The sequence below is a fragment of the Aphelocoma coerulescens genome, chromosome 10 (assembly GCF_041296385.1).
Source record: "Aphelocoma coerulescens isolate FSJ_1873_10779 chromosome 10, UR_Acoe_1.0, whole genome shotgun sequence".
Lineage (NCBI taxonomy): Eukaryota > Metazoa > Chordata > Aves > Passeriformes > Corvidae > Aphelocoma > Aphelocoma coerulescens.
In genome coordinates this window covers 20,045,838-20,066,725 of record NC_091024.1, presented here as the reverse complement: position 1 = coordinate 20,066,725, position 20,888 = coordinate 20,045,838, and the positions used below count along the sequence as shown (strand labels likewise).

The following is a 20,888-nucleotide window of genomic DNA, read 5'->3' as shown; positions in this document are numbered from 1 at the left end:
GCTGCCCTATCCCTGGCACTGTCCAAGGCCAGCTTGGACAGGGCTTGGAGCACCCTGGGCCTAGTGGAAGGTGTCCCTGCCCATGGCAGGGGGTGAATGTGATGAGCTGTAAGGTCCCTTCCAACCCACACCATTGTAGGATTCAGTGATTCTGTGTATCTGCAGATTGGGGATTTCATGGACCCGCTGGTCACACACTGAGCCTTTGCCTGGTGCATCTGAGAAGTGGTTTAATGTGGAAGAGAACAGGGAATGTCTCATTCCTGTGGCTGAGAGTCCCAGCCCCTAAAGCTGGGACTGGGTTGCTGAATCCTGTCCACAGTGGAGGCAGTCTGTAGGGCCAAACACTGAATGGATAAAACGTGTGTGCAGCTTTGTACCCCGAATGCCACAGAATATGGGGAAGGGACCTCCTCACTTTTCCTTGGGTGCCCAAAGCCAGCGTCACCACAGTCCAGGCCAAGCAAGGGCAGGACACTTCCCTTGGCAGAGGCAACAGTTTGGTGCCTGGAAAGTCCCCTCTCTCCTGGCTGTACTGACAGTGCTCTCCCCTCGCTGTGGGTGCTGGTACCAGCTTATTTACAACACCTGTAATGAATCGAGAGCTCTGGAAAAATTTGTTTTGCTCTCCCCAGCCGTGAAAGAATCTGTAGCATTTCCCTCAGATAAGAGTGGGAAGTGATGACAGCAGAGCTGGGGAAACAGGTAGTGACTGTATTTAATCTGCTCAGCCTGGAAGAGCCAGAGTGGCAGTTAAATACTGGGAAGGTCATAAGTTCAGTCTTCATCTGGGCAATATTTCAATTTTATGGCTGTGCCCAGCACCCCAGGGATTTGTGCAGGGGCTGGGACTGAGTGAGGTCACCACAGGGGCTTCCTGTGGCCTGCCTTGGTGCTGGGGTGGGGACCAGCAGCCTGGGGGGACTTTCTCTCCCTGTTGAAATATTTATTGCAGTTAATAATGAACCAGAAAATAATAAACAAAAGAAAATTTCCATTTTCATTCTCCTGTAAAATTGATATGGCAGGTCTGAAGTCTCTAAAATAAATAAATCCCTGTGTTTGTGGGAGAAGAGTCAGAATTGCTCTTTGCTGTTGTTTGTTATTCCCTTTCAGTGAGTTTTTGGCGTAGGAGAAAGTCAACTTCTGAGCTGTCTAGGACAGCATTCAGTGTCTGATAGTGTATCTTAAGTCTTATGCATCGAATGTCTTGCTGTGTTAATGTAACTGTATTTAAAAATAAAACCAGAGAAGCTTATTGGGGTATCTGTAGCGGTAAGTCAGAGATTGCACGTGGCAATTGGCTGATCGCAGCCTCCTTCGTGCTGCCAGAGCAAATTGTATGGAAAAAGCCAAATGCAGAAGTGTGTTGATGGAATTGTCCCCTTTGTGCTTTAGAAGGAAGTGCTGGAAATGTTTTCGGTAGAGCTGACAAGGCTTATAGCAATGGCAAAGGCTTATTCCAACAGAAAATAGGTGTATTGCAGTGTGGGTCCTGCAGTGTCAGGGAGCAGTGCTTTCTGTGTTCTGGGGGGCTGGCAGGAATTCCTCACCTTGATTTCCCTGTTCCCTTTGCTCTTGCTGGGATGGGGTCTCTAGTACTTTGATTACTCATGGCAGGTAATTATTTTAAATTTTTTTATTTGAAGACTTTGGCTTAAAAACTAGTTGTGATCATACATCTGCTAATATATGAACTGTTACTAAAATAAAATGAGGATGTGTGAGGCAAGTCAGGACTTCCTTTAAAACAAAACCAAGACAGCTGCAGAAGGAAGAGCCTGAATGTGAAGAACCTGAATGTGAAGAACCCTGGGCTTGTTTTCCAGGGTTCTGTGGGGCAGCAGCTTTGGTAAAAGCTGATGCCATCCTGCCCCAGAAATCGTAGCTGTTTGCAAAGCACATTAAGTCCTGCAGCAGCAGAGTAATATGTCTGGGTGACTCTTGTTTTGCATTAAGCTTTCATTATTATTGGAAACAATTCCAGGGAAGAAATTTGAACCATCACTGAAAATTGCTCAAACCTTTCTCATACCTTCTAGATGATCTTCATTGATTTCCCTCTCTAATTAAGCTCAGTGCTGTATCTTGATAATGGGCTGCCCCTCAATTAGAGATTCAGGAGATGCTGCATGAACCTGACGCTGTCAAAGGCTCACGTGGGGGACAAAGTATTGTCCTTTTTGGGGGCCTCGGAATGTGCTGCTTGGGGAAGCTCTTGGAAGTACAAACAACACCTTGGCTTCATAGGAGTTACTTCTTACCCTGAAAATGTAATGAGTAATTAGTGACCTTTCTTCTGTAGTGATGCAAACAAGGGCAGTGAGTCCGGGAGTCTGGTGTGGGGAAGGTGGGTGAGCTGAATGAACTCCCTGGAATTTGGGTCTCTACCACTGCACTTCACTCTTTGTCTGAAAAGGCTTTCTGAAAGTCCTCACTGCTGCTCCTAGGGGTAGTTTAATGGGAATGGAGTTCACAGTTTACTTGTGGATTCAACTAACTGGGAATTTTTGCCTCTCACATTTATATTCGAGGCAAGTGGTGGTGAAAAAGTTATGAACAAATACTCAGCTACATGGGAGAGGAAGAACATGGGAGTGTTATTTTAAGGCTACATCCCTTGTTCAGGTTGTACCAGGACACCAGAAAAGCCCATTTTCAGGAGCGGTGTCATTTTCAGTACTAAAGGTAAACTTCCCAAAAAAGAAAATAATCTTTGCATCATGCAAAAGTCCCACTCTTGTGTTCAAGACTGAGATCTAATTTCTGTTCCACAGGGCTTGGGCTCAGCAGAACCTCTGTTTTTCCTGCTCAGTGTCTAAGGCTTGTTCTGTAGTTGGACTGGTGTAAGTTTGTGGGTTTTTTGGTCTCTTTTGATGTTTTTCTAAGACCAGGAGGAACATTTGTCCAGCCCTTGACGCATGGAAGAGAGCTCGCCATGGTTCTTGATGGGGGCACCAACATTTGTTTTCTTTAGTTGTATTTCCAAAAGTCACCAGTGAGCTTTGCTGGAATGTAAAGGAGGATTCCCTGGTAGCAGTGCAGATGTTTACCATTCCGTGGTGGTGGCAGAGGACAGTGGAATGTGTTGTAGGAGAAGCTCAGGGGAGCCCTGGCAGGCCATGATCTCTGCCTTCGGGCAGACACGCGGCAGCTCGGGGTTTTCCAGCCTTTCCCAGGGTCGGGGCTGAGCAGGGGCAGCTGCTGTGTGTGCCTTGTGCTGTGAGTGTGGTCAGTGGGATCCCTGTGGCCAGGAGAAGGCCAGGATGATCCCAGTGGTGAGGACAGGGATGATGTGTGGTCCCTCTGTATGGAGCATCCCCAGGACCATGGGATGTGCAGCCCCCAGATAATCCTGCTGCAAGGGAGGCTTTTCTTCTTACAAAGTCTCTTCTCCAAAGACCTGGCAACCTTTAATCACGAGGTTCTTGTACATGAAGCATCTGGAATTCCCTGGGTAGTCCGATTATATGTGGAAAAGTTGTCTTTGTGTTACAGAGATGCTACAGAGTTTTCAAGCGGATTTTTGCAGAGCTGAAAAAACAGTTGCAAAACAGCCCCAAAATGGGCAGGGGTTAATGAGGACAGGGATGAAATCCTTTGGGATGGGAGTCCATAATGGAATGGCATGTGGATTTGGGAGGGAAGATCCAGAACTGCACATGCCGGGAAGATGAGTTACACATGGAATTTTAAAAAAAACACTTTGTGAGATATATCTATTTATAAAAAATACCATTAAGAAGGACAAAACCAAATGATCAGTAAGCCATACAATTCACACAAATGGTTTTCCTTGTAAATGTTCTTGAGTAATCCTTGGGGATAATGAAAATGTTACTAAATTAAGTAGCAGTGTCTTAAATATCTACAATGTCGAAACTGATATTGAACTGAGGGAATTGTAAAAGCTGGTTTCTCTTTCGGCCAGAGTTTCTAATAAATGAGGATCATATTAACAGGGGTTTGAACCAGCTGCTGCTTTAGGGACAGAAATCCTTTTCCCCCAAAATGGCTTTTAAAACAGTAAACTGAGGCTGTGCCTTTGGCCTGACAGGCAGTTACAGAAAATGCAGGGTTTGCCCAAGGTTCATATTTAGGGGTGGTTTTTTGTTTGGTCTCCAGAGTAAAAATGTGCTTTTAGTTTGGACCAGGCTTTGCCCAGCACAGGATTTACTGGTTTTGCAGTGTGTTTTTCATCCAATGCTGTCGGAAAGGTAAGCCCAGCTCATGGTCCCAAGTGCTCTTGGATGCTTGTAAGGATTCAAGGATACAGTAGATAGGTATGTGTTCTAGAGATAAGCTATAGGGGTTTTAAGACTGGTTTTATTCCCCATCAAAAGGAGATGACAGAATTTCAATTGCAAACTAAAAGCTGAAAGATTCAGTAGTAATTTTTGAGTTGCACATGCCAGAGACTTCCAAGAAATGTGAATGTGTGAACTAAGCAGCTCATTAAAATGCCTTTTTCCTCAAAGTGAGAGCTCTTTTTATAGGAGTTGTGCCCTAAATGGCGAGTACTCTTCTCTGTGCATTAGGGTCATCCTTCCATTTTAATTGCTTGAATCAAACTCCAAGTTTAATTTTTGAATTTATGGGATTTAATTTTTTTTTTTTTCATTTCAGCAGAAAGTTTTGCGCTGTTTTCACACCACCAAATTTCGTGATGAAAACTGAGGGTGATGTTAAAGTGGAAATGCTGAGGAACACCACACATCAATCAGTCTTGAGAGAGAGCCCATACCATAAAGTGAACAGACTTTCTTTCAAGTTAAATTTTTATGATGGTTAAGCTGACTCTCATCCACCAGATACTTGATTTCTCTAATGGGAGCCAGATTATTGCCAGTACTGGATGTCTCATTATCCAAACTCCAGTCCTTGGCAGGGAAGTTTCTCCGGAAGTTGTGGAGATGAAACAATCCAGTAATTTGTGGGAAGGAGGAGGGCTCTTATCTGTGGTGGCTGATTCCCTACGCAGTCTTGCAGTTAATTAGTTTGTCTTTGTGAGGAGAATAATTTAAAGGAAAACCACGGTGGAGTTTGGGTTCCTGGAGTAAACAGGGTTTGGTCATGATGCCAGTGGAAGTTAAACACCTCAGTGTTCTGGGGGAGATGGGAAGCCTTGGAGGCAGCTGTGAGCTGCCTAATGAAGGTGTTTTGTGCTCTTGCAGGTGCCCTCTCCAGAGGGGTGCTGGGGGCAGGCCTGGAGGGAAGGGGGAACATGATCCAAGATACTCACAGAAGGAAAACAGGCTCAAAGCAGGCTGGCTAATGGTTGATGAAGGGCAGAATGTTATTTTTATATTGAATATGCTTCTAACCAGTCCCGAATTCTGGCAGCTCTGCTGGTCTTGTTTGTTTTCAAGTGCTGACTCAAAGGTTGCATCTATGATCTCTCTTCTTCACATCCTTAGGAGCTTACATATAGTCTCAGTGTAACATGAACCAAAGCACTTTGCAGGTGAGGATATAAATTGCTGTACTGTGGCGCCTCAAAGCACCCTGTGCTCTGGAAGTGCCATTCCCCAGGTTGTGTGTCTCTCACATCAGATGGTTTTAGCTTCAGTGAAGCACTTCATTCTGTGAACACAATTTGAATAAAAGGGGTTTGTGCTCAGTCTAAGTTACAACTCTTGGAAGGCCCCTGGAGCCTCCCCATCACTGGCAGGTTACTGCACAGAATTAGGATTGCTCAGGATTTCTCTTTATGTCTTGCCTGCAGTGGGTGTGGTCATGCAAGCTGCAAAACCTCCCCAAAAAGTGCTGCTTGCCAGTCAAGATCTGCATCTGTAAGCCCAGGGAACAGTTCCCTTAGCAGCACAACGTATTTTTTCCAGAGCAACGTGGCAGAGTGGAATGGGACTTGAAGGAGATGCCGAAGTTTTGGCAGCCTTTGAAAATAATTGTGCTTTGTGCTCTGTAACTCAATGAGCTCTGTGGTGTTTTGGAGCTCCAGCCTCAAACGATTGCTCTCTGTTTATCCTGATAAAATAACGTTTGTGAAAGTCCCTGGGAGCAACAGGGAGTCAGTGCCACCTCTGTGCCCAGCAGGGTCATGGAGCAGATCCTGCTGGAAGCTGCACTAAGGCACAAGGGAAATGAGGAAGTGGATGAGCGAAGAGCCACGGAATCATCTGCCTGGGCTTGTGCAAGGCATCAGACCCTGTCCTGGGTGATCCCAGTCTCTGCAGAGTCATGGATTTGGTGGAAGTGCCACTGGGTGGGCAAGGAATTGTGCTCAACAGCTTCCCTGTGAGGGAGGGCAGGCCCTGGCACAGGGTGCCCAGGGAAGCTGGGGCTGCCCCGTCCCTGGCAGTGCCCAAGGCCAGGCTGGACAGGGCTCTGAGGGGTTGGAACTGGCCCCTCCCTCACCCCACCCCATGGCTCTGTGACAGGGATGGAGCTGGTGTTGGCTGGGAAGCTCAGGGAGGCTTTGTGCACAGGGGAGAACCTAAGAGGCTGAAGTAGAACTTACAATACATCACTTTTCTGTACTGAAGGTCTCTTTTGAGGTGAGTTTATAGCAGCTCACAGCTCTGAGAGCTGAGTCAGGGCTGCAGAACAAACATTTCACTAAATTCTAATGATTTACTATAAGCTGCGTGCCACGCTTTGGGGAGAATCTTTAAAATATAATTTTGCCATTCCTTTTCCCTTTGGGCAAATAATTTTTCTTCAGCTTTCCCAGTACATGTATAATTAATAACTTTGTTTACTGACAATGTCAACACTAACATAGCTCTGATTTATAGTGTTTATCTTTTGCCTGTTTCCTGTAGCACATCCTGAGATGCCATACAGAGAAGAAACTGTATTTTAAGAAGGTGCTTCCAGTGGGAAGATAATAGAGAAAAATAAGAGTTTGTGACCACCATCCTGTTATGTTCTCTTGGCTGCAGAAAGAAGCACAAGGCTCAAATCATTGTGCTTTAAATAATTAGCTGAAACTTTGCCTTGCTCTCTGGGAATTTGCATAGGGTGGGAAGGGAGAAGAACCACTTTGTGGGGCTGGAAAGGAGGCTCAGTTCCATAAGCTAGGGTTTCTGGGGCTGGAGCAGCTGTGGCCTCTGTCCTTGGCACCGACTGTGCTTTTGCTCCCAGTCACACACTTAATCTGCACGGTGCATGCTTCTTGCTCTGCTAATTTGCTTAAACGATCATTAGTGTGATTAACCATGAGAGGAGTGATTTCAGAGCTGCTGATCTCCCTGCTGCTGCTTCGGATTGCAGCTGGAATGGTTCGGGCAGACACGAGGAGGGTTTCCACAATTAACCTGTTAACTCTGTAAAATCTCACTGCGTGGGAGCAAGCGCAGGAGCACAAGGAGTAAAGCTTTTGTGGAGCCTCAGAGGCTTTCCATGGACTGCTGGTGCTGTTACCAGAGCTCTGCACCATCACATCAACCACAGCAATGTTAAATCAGGACTTCCAGTACTTGGGTAAAGGACTGTGTTCAAATGTTAAGGTGCTTCTCTTGGAAACCTCGAACTTGGCTTCTTCAGTTTCACGTGGGATTGTAATTGTTGATTGTTGTTTTCCAAGGAAAAGAGAAAATTCTTTGAAGTGCAGGAAAATGTTACGGATTTAAGGGAATATTTGAATTCTGGGTGTGGCACTTGGGGCCATGGTTTAGTGATGGATCTGGCAGTGCTGGGTTAATGGTGGGACTCGATGATCCTGGAGGTCCTTTCCAACCTAAAGGATTCTTTGGTTTGCCTGGAACGGCTCAGATGGGCAAAACTTCATTTGGAAGAGCATCTTTCCCTTGTAGGGATCCATTGTTGTACCACCTTGCCAAAAATACTGTTATAAGGTAGTCTTTCAGAATTATTGACCTGTGTTTTTCTAGGGAGGCTCCAGTGCTTTCCCTCTGTTAAAGTGGTCACTGGTAATTTACTAATTTGAGATCCTTTACTGAGAGTACTGGAGACTCTCAGACCTTCCTAATCTATTAACTGTTACTAGTTTGCACTTCAAGTGTGTGAATGCTCTGCTGTCTGTTTCTCTTTGAGAGAAAAATTCTTTTCTAGAATATCACAAACTTTAAATATTAAAAACTTCCTTGGATTTGAGGTGTGCACCTGATCCATAATACCTGTCTCAATTTCTTTACCTTAAGGAACCCAAATTGCTGGATTTTGTTAAAGAAAAAAGAGCGTTACTGGGGTCTGTGCTTTCCTGAATTCCCATTCTGAATTCCTGCTGCTGTAACTGGCAGCAGGGCCTCGTGTACTGGGCCAGGTTTCAACAAAGGCAAGTTTCTACCTGTGCAGTGTGGGAAGAAACAGCCCCAGATTCCACCTTCAGTAATTCTGGAAAGCTGAAAGATTAATTAGAAGATTTTTTTGCAATTAATGGCACAGTTTACAAAGATTGCCTCAAGTTCATTTCGTATCTTTCTGTACTTCAGTGATTAGAATCCATTTAAAGATTAAAAAAATGTGAAAGGGAAATGAGAATCTGTTTTGGTAGAGCACCCCAAGAGCTCAGCTCCTGTTGGATGGTGACCCCCAGGCAGGGTGTGGCAGCTCCTGTCCCGCAGTGGCTCTGGGGCAGGGAATGTGCAGGATCCCACGTCCTGGCAGTGTCCAGAGGCAGATGGCTGAGGCCATTGCACTAAAGGGCAGGAATGGTTGTTATTTCCCCCGAGTGATGTCTCGGTCTCCAGGCACTTTGGGGTTTCCTCAGTGGTTTCTCCATTATTTATCAATCCCCCATAGATTTCTTTTCTGTTATTCCATTTTCCTCTCCCACCCCTCCATGTAAACATCTTGTATCCCACTCATCCCATGGCTCTGAGAAGAACAGCATCTTTTTCCTTTCTTTTGTGCCAATCTGTTACATTTATTTGGTTTTTCTTCTCCCAGCTTTCATGGGAAAGGCTGAGCCAGTCTGCCCTTATCCCCCACTATGCCAGGCATGTTTTTCTAGGCTCTTATTGAGTCCTTTGAGTAGTTTCTTTTCAGGCTGCAGTCTTGTTTGCTTGTTCCTTACATGGAAGCTATTATTGAAGTGGGTTGTAATTAAGGTTATTTTTGGGATTTGTAAATTAGAAGGGACTTTGATGTGAAGATGGGCCTGCATTCACTGAGCTGGAAGGGAATTGGAATTGATGTGCAAAGCCAGCCTGCAGAATTTGTGTCATTGCAAGACAAAAACATGGGAAAGCAAAACCTCTCTGTATTTTCTTTTGAACTTGATCAGAAAAAAGGTGGTTTTTTGTTGTGCCAGGATGTGCCTGGATCCTGCAGCAGCCATTGGTGAACATGAGAGGGGCTTAGTTGATCCCATAATTTATTTTTACTCTTCCCAGCCCTAGTTTGTCTTTTCCCCAGGTGATTGAGGCAATCTGTATTCAGTGAACAAACAGCTTAATATTTGAAATGATCTTAAAATGTGTGTCCTTCCTGGCCTTTGGAGCTCCTCAGTCTGCAGCACACAAATGAACCCCCCCACTGCGAGGGCTGCACTGGGAAATATTCAAAGATACAGCATGTCAAGGCTTGCTGTCTTTAATTTGTCACGTCCTCTTTCCCCTTCTTATGGGATGGAGTTAGGAAATTCTTAAATACATGTTCTCCTGCTGTTTCTCCCCAGGATCTCACTGCCTTGTGCACTGCAAAAACTTCATAGTGCTACTTTATTGAGAAAATATTCAATATTTGATATTTTTCCTTATTCAGGGGTAGTCCCATGATTTATTTATAACGCTTGGTTCAAATCCATATTTATTCCTGTTTTGGTATTCAGCTCCATGGCACCTGAATCATTCATAACCACTAATGAATGTATCTTTGCACTCTACTGAAATGAAGTGGCATTGAATCCATTTAAAAAATTGTCTGGGACCCAGAAAAATTAAGAGGAAATGTATCCAGCTGTTTTAGTGCCCAGTGTGACAGTTTTGTGCCCAGTGTAGTGACACTTCGGCATTGATTTTTCAGAATATGCATCTCATAATCTGTCCCTTCAGAGCTGTGACTGCCCTGGAGAAGGGGCTGATGGGCCACAGTGACCTCTCAGAAATGGGATTTGCTCCATAAACATCCACCCAGTGCCACCAGAGAGGCAGAGGTGGGGAAGGCACCTGGGATTCCAGGGCGCTGTCAGATCCAGGCCCGTTCATTCCCTCTTCATGGTGCCTGTGCCAGCCTCCAGTCCCTCTCCACTCTCCAGGCATCTCCCTGTCATCTCTGACAAAGTCAACAATTTTATTATTACTATTTTTTAATCTTCACATATCAAAATCATTGAAAACCTAGTTGTAAACCTAGGATTTAAGTTTCTGAAAGACTCAAGGAAGAAAATACCCGTGGAAAATGTGCCGAATTCCCAATTTGTCCAGCTACAAAGCACTTCTTACCGAGGTGTTTGGGTGTCATTCCCTGCAGAGGGAGGACTCAGCCCTATATCCACTGTATATATCCATCCATATCCAGAATAAACATCCCTAAATGCTGAAGTAACACTTTTCTGTTCCCAGTGATCGCAGCAGTGCTGCAGATCCTTCCACTAAATGGTCCCAGGGCAGCTAGAGGATCCCTGTTGGAAGTTTTGTTTGGAAGGGACAGGGCAGATCTAAACAGACACGAGAGGCAGCGTGGTGGGAGCTGGGATTGAGGGGTTTGCCTGGAAATAGCTGGAAATGGGAAAGAAGGCCCCAAAGGCTCTGGGCCCTGTCGTGCTCAGGGCTGTCTGTGGCCTCTTCTCCAGCTCGGCTTTGTGCGGAAAATGAGGGCTCAGGAATTCAATAAAAATTTCATTGCCTTTGGCGCTGCTGTAAGAAGTTTAAATTTTGATGAGCGTTCTTGTTATTCAGATGTTTCCATGGTACTTGGAGTAGATTCAGGGTCAAACAGGCGAGATTTCTCCTAGAAGGGCTGGGGAAGGAGAGCTTAGTAAAACAGAGAAATAATGAATGTAACAGTTTTACATTATTGATGCCTAGATTAAGGTTTTTACTTCTAAAAATCACCCTGGAAGTTGCTTGGAAGGCTCGCTTCGAATGATAATCAGTAAAGCACTGTGATAAGCATTGAGTGAGCTCTGCTTTAGTTTATTACAATTGATAAGCTTTTCTGTATGATCTGGTTGTCTCATTTCCATTTAGAAATCTCTTTTGTCATCTGTTCTTTGTCTGAGATCCTCCTTAATTGGGGAGTTCACCCCAGAGCAGCAGGTTAATCCCAGCCTGTGCCTCTGCAGGTTTTCGGAGATGTCCTCACCCAGAGGGTGGGCTCAGTCTGAACAAGAAGGAAATAAACCTTTGGTGCCTTTGGTCATGGTCATTTTACTGGGAGCACTGGAGGGGAGGTCGCAAGTGCAGGAGGTATTGAGGCCAAAACTCTCCCACAGAAAGAAACAGGAATCTGTCAGTTTGTACCTCTTCAGTCCACAGGTGGTTTGAGTTTTCACTTGTGTGTTCCCCTGTGGTGGGCAAAACATCACAGTTCAGCTTAGTGCAGGACAGACACTCACTGGTGGGGCCAGGTACTCTTGAGACAGACTCACCGAGCAGTTGGGATTGGAAGGGACCTCTGGACACTCTGCAGTCCATCTGGGGTCATCCAGGTGGGTGTGGGATGTCTCCAGACAGGGAGACTCCATGCCCTGCTGGGCAGCTCTTCCAGGGTTCTGCCACCCCCATGGAAAGCAGTTCTTCCTCACAGTGAGGTGGAACCTGTGATTTAGTTTTTATGCCCATTGCTTCTCGTGCTTTTGCTGAATACCACTGAAAAGTGTTATGGAAGCGGGTTTTCATTGATCCTGGCCAAAGTTCAGTGTTTCATCCCTGCAGGGAATGGCTGAGGGAGCTCTGGCACATCTTTCCCTGGGCTCAGACCGGGTGGGGATTCCATCCTACAGCCCTGATCCACGGGGCTGCCGTGGGTCGGAGCAGCAGCCGCCTGGTGTCCGTCATCCTGAGACCCACAGGGATTCCTTCTGCCGTTCCTACACCTGCTCCTGCACCTCCGTGGGCCCCAGGTGTGCTTGTCCCCCAGGAACAGCCCTTCCATGGCAGTACAGGCAGAGGGGGTGCTCTGTGTGTGTTTGTACGGGCACAGAGGTTCCCCAACCCCAGCTTCCCTCGCTCCTCTGTTCCTGATGGAGTCAGCACCATCGTGTCACTGAGGGTCCATCCCTGCCCAGGCCTCATCAGCCGCTGCCCAAACATCAACACTCCCACCCCTACACCAGAGGTAATGCCTTGTAGTCATGGAAAACATGGAGAATCCAGGCTCAAACCCCAAATTTGTCAGGGTATTAGGGCTGTAAACTGATGGCCATTGCAGGGTGGTGACATCCATCCTCACCATCAGCATTTAGTCTTGTAAAGGGGGATCTGTGTAATAGAAGTTAACTAAAAATAAAATAGTTTGAGGAAGTTTACTAAAAACACAAAGCAAAGGCACAGCCAAAGAGGTTAAATAAATATTGGGCACGTGGTGTTTGTGTTCACACTGAGCACCCAAGACCAGTGAGAAGTTACCCTGGAAAGGGAAAAAGCCATCTCCAAACCTCCCCAGAGATCTCCAAGGACAAGGAAAGGAATTATTATTCTCCTGTTTATTTGCAAGGAAATTAATACAAAGCTTTCAGTCATTTGCTGATATCACAAGATTTGTATGCTAGTTTTTTCTGAGCCTGTCAGAGCTGGGACATCTGCCAGGGACAGCACAGGGTCAGCACATGATGGAGTGTGAGGAGAAAGGGGTGAGAAGATGGCCTGAAGCACAAAAGTGAGTTCCTGCTGTCTGTGTTCTCTGCAAAATTGGAGACTTTTGTCCTAAATTGTATTTTATCTTTTCAAATAGAGGGAGCTGGAGGGAGGCTGTACCTGAACTTGCAGTATTGGTAAAATCTGTGTCGCAGCAAACCCCTGAAGTGAACAGTGAGGAATCATCAGGACCAGATGGTCTTCACTCCACATTTCTCAAGGAGCTGAAGTGTGAAATCCTGAGTTCCCAAGTGTGCTGTGTAACCTAGCACCTAAATCAGCAGACCGGAAAAAATCAGACTAAGGAGATTTGGTCAGTGTGACATGAGAGTTTTAGAAGCCTTTTGGGGGAGATCTGGGAAATTGTGGGTCAGTTAATCTGATGTCTGGACCCGCTAAAATAACAATTAAAATCAAATACAGTGTTGATAGATGTTTGAATCCATCCGTGTGTATTTTGTGTGGAAAAAGCCACCCTTTGCTATGGAGAGCCTTTTGCAGGATGTTGTTGCAGTTCCTTCACCAGAACCCTTCTCACAATGTCCCTCACTAAGGGCCTCGAACGCCAGGCTGGGAGTGAGAGTGAATTCCCTCCTGCAGGAGAAAGGGGATGAATTCATTGTTTTATAGGAAATTAGAGAGGGAATAAGGTGTTGCTTTTATCAGGGGAGCTGAGTCTGCACTGCTCAGTGTGGAAGAGGGGATCTGGGGTATCCTGAGTTCATTGGGATTGTGGAAACAAATGGTGCTGGTGAGGAACCTTGGGAACACCTTGTGTGAGGAACATGCAGGTACTGAAATGACAGTGGAGTTCAGTGCACTGCACATGGATCACACAGGGAAATGCAGCTCTGCCAGTTTCTGTAATATAGCCATGGTCTCTGACCTGGGGCTTGGCATGGCTGTGGAATATTGAAGTTGGAAGATGTAGGTCTTTGGAAAGTGCAAGATCTTAAAAACCAAATGAAATGGTAGGAATTGTTAGCAAAGGAATAGGCATCTGAGCAGAAAAGTCATTGTGGGACTGTCTAAATCTGTGCTGGTCCTGAATGTCAGATAATCCAAGCAGTTCTTGTTCCCTCCTCTCTTAAACATGGCAGAGCTCTTGGGTGTAGTAAAGCCAGAGTAGGTGTAGGATGTAACAGGGACCATGGAGTGGGTGTAGGTCATAACAGGGACCATGGAGTGGGTGTAGGACATAACAGGGACCATGGAGTGGGTGTAGGACATAACAGGGACCATGGAGTGGGTGTAGGACATAACAGGGACCATGGAGTGGGTGTAGGACATAACAGGGACCATGGAGTGGGTGTAGGATGCAACAGGGACCATGGAGTGATCTGGGTGGGAAGGGACCTTAAAGCCCATCCAGTGCCACCCCCTGCCCTGGGCAGGGACACCTTCCGCTGTCCCAGGGTGCTCAGGGCTGTGTCCAAACCAGTTCTATTCTGTAAATGATGAGTGCTTTGTGGGGAGAAGGATGGAAAGGAATCGTTGTTTCTCTTCATTGGCCAGAACCAAGAGACATCCTGTGGGTGACTCCAAAACACAGAAAAGTTGGTAAATTTTCTCCAGAAGTATCTCATGGAGCTCATCCCTGTGAGCTTTAGGGCTGCTGAAGGCTCACCTGGGGCTAGAATGCAGCTTTTTAAAGGCAAAATCTAACCAGGAACAGAAAACACAAAGGTATCTCCTGTTTCTCAGGAAATCCCTCAGCCAGGGATTGCTCAATGCTGGGGGAATATCCGGAGATATTTTGCTTTTCTGCCTTTCTTCTGTTCCCTCCCGGACACCTGGCCTTGGCTGCCGAGTGGCACCGTGCCCCTTCCTGTGTCAGTGTCCCTGGATGTGTCCTGCTCACGAGGAGCCACTGAGGATGAATTTGGGGGCTGAGGCACGGTGGGCACCACACCTGCAGCTGGTGCCCGTTGGCTCCGTGGCTGGGCAGGGCAGTCAGGAGGGGCAGCATTCACACCGGGTTTGTGCCCACGGGGTGAAGGGGAGCGGGGGATGCTGGGCCAGCCTTGCCAGAGGTTTCCTGCTGATGTGCAACTGCTGTCTGAACAGGGCTGCAACTGCTAAGGCAAGGAAAAACCCAGAGAGAAAATCCTGCTCGTGTACAGGATGCGCCGGGAGCTCGCCGTGTGTTTGTGTGCCCAGAGAGCTTCCCAGGCAATTCCAGTTGTGGAGCCGTGTCCATGAGCTCTGCCTGCCTGCAGTCCACACCCCTGTGCCAGGCTGGAGCCCACAGCTTTTCACGGCAGCCTGGCTGGAGGCAGGGCTGCTGCACACTGAGAGATCCTTCATGGCTGTGTCCAGGCACTGTTGGATTTTACTGCAGCTTGTGCTGGGAAGGAAAACCCATTTCCATCCAACATGCACGAGTGAGCAATTAATTGTTTGGGGTGTTATCCTAGGATAGGGCAGGGATGGAGATGCTGGTCCTGTGGCGTTCTTCCTGCACAGGAATGGTGCATAGATGCAGATATATACACACACATTAATTTCCTTTCTGCAGCACTGAGCATTTCTGTGTTAAGCTCCTATTTGAGGTGTCCAGTTCCATGGCTGCATAATCCTGCCTTTGCTCACATTACCGGTTCCAGCTCTTCCATTTTTCTTTTGGAGCCAATTTTCTGAGTCATTGATCATTTTCATAGCTTTCTTGTAAATCAGAGTTCATGTTTTCCTTCAAATGTGGGGCTCCAGTATCGCAGTCAGCTGAGGCGTTGGGGGGAGGGAGCTGCTGCCAGAATCCACATGGGCAGTTCTTCCATCCCAGTGTGATACTGGGACTCATGTCCAGTTCGTGAGAAAATCCTTGTTTCTCAGGCCTTTTTCTGTGAACTTTAGTGCTATTACTTGCTATTCCATAAATCTACAATTTACTATTTCTCCCTTAAAAAAAACCCCACATATGTTGAATTACAGCATGAGTTTTTAACTCTAACTGATCAATGTAATTTTACTTTATTTTTGGTCTGTACTGTTCATGCTTACCTGGTTTCTTGGTCATTGTCCTAGCATTGAATATTGGGTTTTAGTTTCTGCCTCTGGAATGTTTATTTGGGGGCTGGCCTTTGAAGCATGGATCACATTCAGCAATTTCTGAATGAAAGCTTTTTAGTGTAAATGTAAAATAGTTGTTTTAATTCAGCCCTGCCCTTCTGCCACCACTGGAACCAGCTCTCTGTGGAGCTGGGGTTTGGCATTTACCAAGGAAGCTGTAAAGCTCCGACCAGTCCAAAGGAGCAAAACATGGGACACCAAATGCTCCTTTGGAGCGGCTGTTCCAGCTGCTGAGCAGATGTTAACGAGGTCATTGCAGAAGGCAGAGCAGGCCCCCTCTCTCTGCTTTGGCTGTTGAGGAAGCGGCAGAGATTCCCACCAGTCAGGGTGCCACAGGCACCGCTTCTCCCTAGGGACACTGGCTTTAATTTTCTAGAACAGATATAAAAAATAACCATTTACTGAATTAGAGAATGTAACTGCCACTAAAACTGTCCGTAGACTGCAATTCTGGTTTTGCTGCAAAAAAAAAATTGCTGTATTAGTTTACATTTTTATAACCTTTTTGTGTCTTGATATGCTGGGTTTTGTCCATTAATTTGACACTTCTCTGTATTTCTCTAGAGGAACCCTTTTTGTCAGCTTGTGTTTGCTTTGCAAATTTTGTAGCTGCATATTAAGTGTGTTTTAAGGACATCACAGCTGTGCTCAGGGGTTGGGAAGAATTTGTCTTGCCTACAACTTAGTTTTGGAGTTTAAATCTCTTTTTTTCCAAGTATTATCCATATACTTCTGCTGCTTTTTAAGGAAGAATGTTATGATTCCCCATTTTCACGTAAAGTGTAAATTCCTTCTTTTTTCAAGATCCATTTGAAGAAACCCAACTAATTTGTACAACTAACTCACGGAATTAAAAGATAATAATGAAAAGTTCTGCTGTCAAACATCAGTTCAAGCACTTTATCTGTGTGTTGGGGGAAGAACAGGAGGGGGTGGATTAACAGGGTGATGGTCATGTTGCAGTTTGGTCCTTCTTAGAAACGAAATTGCAGTTGTGAAAATTGCATTTAACTTTATAATGATTCTAATAGGATTTGGAGCATATCCTAATGGAATAGGTTGTTATCCCTGGAGGAGGAAATAAAATCCCTGTGGACCATTTCAGGCTGATATGAAATGGGCTTTGTGGTGAAATGTCCATTTTAAATACTGCTGGTAATCCAGGTTTGTAACTGAAATACGAGCTAGGGATTGTGCCCCCAGCATCCCTCAGAAATGGGTTATAAATGGAACTGCCTGGGAATGCTGGAGTCAGGATTATCTGGGATATGCTGTGACAGTGTGGCCACTCTGCTTGGTTTGTGTTTGTGCTCTTTGGGCTGTGGGGAAGCTGCTGGAATGAGCAAATGCTTGTGTAGGGGAGGGCTGGAGATACACTCCTTGTCCACTTGGTCATGGACAAAAGTGTGGGAGGAAGGGGATGAGGAGGAGTGGCAGCAGGAGGGATGAGGAGTGGCAGTGATTTCATGGGCTGACTTTGGCACTCCTGATTTCTCGGGATCGAGGGCACTTGGAGGTGGCTGAGGAAGCGGAAATGGTACCTCAGTGTTGTGCTGGACATTTCCAATTTGGAATTCCAGCCCTTTGGCTGAAGTTCCAGTGCTGCTTCAGGAATAGCCCTGGAAGTGTTCCTGTCCCTGCAGGTGCCCAAGGCCAGGCTGGACACTGGGGCTTGGAGCACCCTGTCCAGTGGAGGGTGTCCCTGCCCATGGCAGGGGTGGCTCTGGGTGGGCTGTGAGATCCCTTCCAACCCAAACCAGTCATGGATTCAGTGACTTGGGAGTGTTTGGAGCCACTGGTTGGTCCTGTTCATTTTGTGTTTGTTGGATGCTGTGCTTGGACCAACAGCTGATTTTTAGGAAGAGAATGAGTCTTTTTAAATTACCTTTGCAACCTGTGTGTCTTTGTGTCCAAAGGAGACCATTCCCGTGCTCTTCCTGTACAGCAGGCCTACAGAGCACTGGAATTCACTTCCATCTCCTTCTGGTCACCTGTACATGGGGAAGGGGATCCATGTCCAGCATCCATCCTGTTTCCACATCACCTTGGGTGCAATTCCTGCTGCATGTGTGGAGTTCCTCAGCTCTTCCCATCCTTTTAGAGCTATTGGCTTAAAAAAGCATCTTATTTTTTAAATATTTCATCTTTATTGGGATGTAGCTTAGAAGTTTGACTTACCTGCTGATGTAGGTTGGGTTGCTTTTTTTTTTTTTTTTTTTTTTTAATCTTTTGATCACTGTTGTGATCAAAATATTTTCTTCCATCTCCACAAGGGTGGCAGGGCTCCCTGGGGGTGTGAAATTCTGTTCGAGCATTTTGCCTTTTCAGGAGTTGTTCTGTGCTGACACGAAGAGGGGGCTGAGCTGCCAAGTCATCTTTGAAGTTTAATTGTGTGTTTGGGAACAGAGCACATGATCTTCCCTTACAAATCTGGTTTTCTGTGGTAATTGGCTCGTTTGCTCACTGGTCATCAATTGAACTTGTCTACCACAAACATCTGTACTTGCATTGTGTTACTGCTACACACTGACATGGTTAAACCAGAAGAGTGTGTTTGGAAAGCATTTATTAATTCATTAACTGGGAAGTAATAGATAAAGTGAGCACTCCTCATGTTATTATCCCTTTGTGAGCAGCCTGGCATTTGCTCCATGAGCCAGAAAAGCAAAGTCACTTTGAAAAAATAACATGTTCAAATTCTTAATCTCCTAAATCAACACTAATTGAGAGCACATAGGAGAATATCTACTTCACCTTCCATTTTTGTGTCAAAAAAATCCTGACTCCTACGATTCACATCCTCTTTCTGGATGACATCCCGAATTGGAGCAATATCAGTTGCCAAAGATATTTGAGTTCTTTCCAAATGTCTTCATTACAAGTTAAACATTAGTGGAGAGCACAGAATCAGAACTTTCCTGTGGTACAGTTTGGGGATTCAGGGAGGCCCTGGCACAGGGTGCCCAGAGCAGCTGTGGCTGCCCCTGGATCCCTGGCAGTGTCCAAGGCCAGGCTGGACATTGGGGCTTGGAGCACCCTGGAACAGTGGAAGGTGTCCCTGCCCATGGCAGGGGTGGGATGAAATGATCTTCAAGGAACTGTCCAGCCCAAACCAGGCTGGGATCCCATGATGAGTTTTTCATACGTTTTTGTGCTTTTGGCAGTGGATGCTACTGGCCTGTGTCTCTTTGGGTTCCTCTGGCAAGATTAATACGTGGCTAAGGAATTAAAACTCACCTGTAATGAATGTTCTGGAAATGGAAGCATTGTACATTCGTGGAAAAACAACTTTTCCAATTCTCGTATTCCCCTTTTTCAGCTCTGCAAGCACCGCAGGAATCGATCCGTGCGTGTGAGGACAGCCGCAGGCAGAGATGGAAGGGAAATGAGAACATAAACTATTGATCAGGCAGGCTGAACAAAATGAGTCATTAGTTAAAAAGGGCTAACGATGAGCAGGCAATGATTGTCCCAGGCTGGCAGGGGATGATGCATGTGGGAAGGGCAGAGGCAGAGCGATGGGTTGGGTGAGGGATTGGCTGCAGTGCTGCCATGGTATTTATGCCATTTTTCAAGGCACTGCTGAGACACAGCCGAAATTGCATGTAAATGATTGAAACTCCACAGGCTCTGGAGATGGATTCAGGCTGGAGCACATCCAGGGGGTTGTGAGGAATTGTCACAGCAGAGCAAAGCAAACACGACTTGTTGAGCCGCCCAAAATAAGGCTGGGATACGGGAAGGGAGGGAGCAGTAGCACAGCTTGTAATAAATAACCATGCTGAGGATAAATACCAGGGAGGAATAAAAATTATTTTCATAGAGAATAAATTACAGCAATTTGGTGGCAAATAAATTCAGAAGAGAGTTTTCAAATGTCAAGAGTTGTGTCTGGTGGTAGCAGCCATCAGAGAGTAAGCACAGAAATATCTCAGCCTTTTTAAGGTGGAATTTATGGTGTGTTTGGTATGAAATTTTTGGGAAGTTGGTTGTCTGAATTCACAGGCAGCTGGGCTCAAAAACCCCAGCCAGGTTTTTGCTCCCGTGTGAGAACTGGAGCAGTGAATGGACAGCTCTGTGTAGGTTTGCAGCCTTACCTGAGAGTTAAACCACCTTCTTACTGTGAAGTATTTCCATTTATTAATGTTCTCTTTATTCATTTATAATCCAAAACATGAGGGGGTTTGGGGGGGGAGGGGGTGGTGCTGCCCACCTCCAGCTGTTTTTAAAAGTATTAAATCCACCTACAAACCTTTGGGACCATTTCAGAGGAAGGACTAGAACATGACCTAGGATTCCTTATCCACAGCACCAAAGAAACCCTGTTGGGAGGCCAAGTGTGTAAACTGTTTGTCTAAACCCCGTGGCCCTTTCATATTGACTCTCTTTGCTAAATTTTAAAGGGCAAAAGGCTACGCTGGGCTTTCCTGGAACTCCAACAATCCGAGCTGCCAGCACAAGTCAGAGAATTGCCCTGTGTCTGGGAGTGTCGTAAACACAAATAAACAGGCTGGTGTTCTGTACAAAGAGGATACTCCAGGAATAAGTGCCTGCAGCACTTGGTGCTGCTGAGCCAGATGAGTGCAGAGGCCCTGGATGCAGCTGGAGGCTTCGCAGAGGCTCCTGTAGGAGAAACTGTAACGTGTCTCTGCACCAGTCACTGGGGGCTGGTGTTCCCAAAAAATCCATATCTCTGAGTTTGTGTCATTTTAAATATATTTGACTGACTTAATCTGACTCTGAGGACGTAAGGACATTTAAAAGGCAGCCAAGACCCAGAGCAGCACCTTTGGTGCATGCTGTAAGTGGAGAACTTCTGTTCTTCACAGGAGTCGTGTTCAGAGCTTCTGTTCTGCTGTGTTATAAGTACACAGCTTCCCTCCTCTGTATCCATGGTATCACTGTGGGACAAAGGCACGTGGCTGCTCCTGGACATCCTATTTCCTTGGCTTCCACAGGCCAGAGAAGAAACTCCTGGGATCAGTGCAGCACTCTCCATTTGGTAGCCTCAGCTCCTTCACAGGAGCACGAGGCCATGGTGCCCTGGGAAAGTTCCATCTCAGTTTTGTGTCCATTCATTTTTAAAAGTACTTTTTG

General features: G+C 46.1%; 1 protein-coding gene across 6 annotated transcripts in view; it reads left to right on the top strand.

Moving 5' to 3' along the window:
• NEO1 (neogenin 1) overlaps window positions 1–20,888 on the top strand; it is a 166,124-nt gene that overhangs the window by 83,998 nt on the left and 61,238 nt on the right. The window lies entirely within an intron of this gene.